This window comes from Gekko japonicus, unplaced genomic scaffold, assembly GCF_001447785.1.
Source record: "Gekko japonicus isolate JY-2015 unplaced genomic scaffold, Gekko_japonicus_V1.1 scaffold3192, whole genome shotgun sequence".
NCBI classification, from domain to species: domain Eukaryota; kingdom Metazoa; phylum Chordata; class Lepidosauria; order Squamata; family Gekkonidae; genus Gekko; species Gekko japonicus.
In genome coordinates, this window is record NW_015177108.1 from 110,031 (window position 1) to 111,801 (window position 1,771).

Below are 1,771 nucleotides of genomic sequence, written 5' to 3' on the forward strand. Positions count from 1 at the left end.
AGACCTAACCAGGTCTGATGAGGTCCAGGTAGCCTGGGAGTCTGACTGGCGGGAACAGAGAGTGCCGTCAAGTGGCAGCTCACTTATGGCAACCCCACAGGGATTCCATGGCAAGAGACGTTCAGAGGTGGTTTGCCATGGCCTGCCTCTGCGTAGCAACCCTGGACTTCCTTGGTGGTCTCCCATCCAAATACTGACCAGCGTTGGCCCTGCTTAGCTTCCGAGATCTGATGTGATCGGTCTAGCCTTCGCTATCTAGGTGAGGGCCTCCCATAGCTAGCGGCAGCTGAATCCCTTACTGGGCCTTGGATAGCAGGAGGAGAACGAGGAGAACAGACATGAGATCGAACCCTTTCCCAGAATGCCATCGGCTAGTTCCGCAGGGGATGGATGGAACCACCGTGAAACTGGATTCCCCCCCCCGTGTCAAAGTGCCTTCTGTATTTCTATGGGGAAAGTTCTATGGCCTGATCCGACCAGCCTGTGCTCCGCCACTGCAGTACCAGTGAGAAGAATGGGAACGGCAAGTCTCTTGGTAATGGCCCCAACTGATACCAATGGAAGGTTATTGGGTTATTCTTATTAATTTTAAAGTTAATCAGCAGAGTAATCAGCATTCAGCAGAGTATTAAAGAGTCAGAGTCCATGGTGTGTTTAAAATATAAAAGTTTACTACAACCTAGCATGGGGAAAAGGTATACGGGATGTAAAATAACAAAGAGCTATATCCCTACATCCTTACAGCTAGACAGAACATGGCAGAGGAGTAATGGAGAATAACGTCTTCTTGCTCAGGAGGACAAAGAGCCATAAAATGCTAATACTTGGCACTCTAGTCTCCAATCAGAACAGCAAACTAGATCTGAAGTTACCGGGCTTTCTAGCTCTCTAAACTTATTGGTTACAAACAAACATGTGATTTAGTAAACAGTATTAACCTAGTAAATACTGAAATAGAAGTGTTTTAACTTGTAACATCCAACAAAGGTTCTTTCCGCTGCCAGGACAGTGGCTCTCTTGCTGTGGAAGGCAGAGAGACAATGTGAGACTCCAGGGCTACTAATGGATCCCTTGGGTTTTTCTTGCCAAGTCTTTGATTTTTCTGGCCAGCAGAAGGTTCTGCGGAAGGACACTAGGCAGCCACAGAAATTGGCAGCCTCGCATTGAGATCTCCCCACCTTCCCTTTTGTAGTCCCTAGTTCAGTGCTGCATTGATGTCGGATTAAATGTAATGGAGGGGACGAGGTGGAGAGCAAGGTTGCAACAGTGGGTGGCTTCTGGAGTTCTGCCCCCACTGGTGGACCTCCTGATGGCACCTGGGTTTTGGCCATTGTGTGAGACAGAGTGTTGGACTGGATGGGCCTTTGGCCTGATCCAACATGGTTTCTCTTACGTTCTTATGTCTGGGGCAGTGATGCTCTGTGTTCTTGGTGCTTGGGGGGCAACAGTGGGAGGGCTTCTGGAGTTCTGGCCCCACTGGTGGACCTCCTGATGGCACCTGGGTTTTGGCCACTATGTGACACAGAGTGTTGGACTGGATTGGCCTTTGGCCTGATCCAACATGGCTTCTCTTATGTTCTTATGTCTGGGGCAGTGATGCTCTGTGTTCTTGGTGCTTGGGAGGCAACAGTGGCAGGGCTTCTGGAGTTCTGGCCCCACTGGTGGTCCTCCTGATGGCCCCTGGGTTTTGGCCACTGTGTGAGACAGAGTGTTGGACTGGATGGGCCATTGGCCTGATCCAACATGGTTTCTCTTACGTTCTTATGTCTGG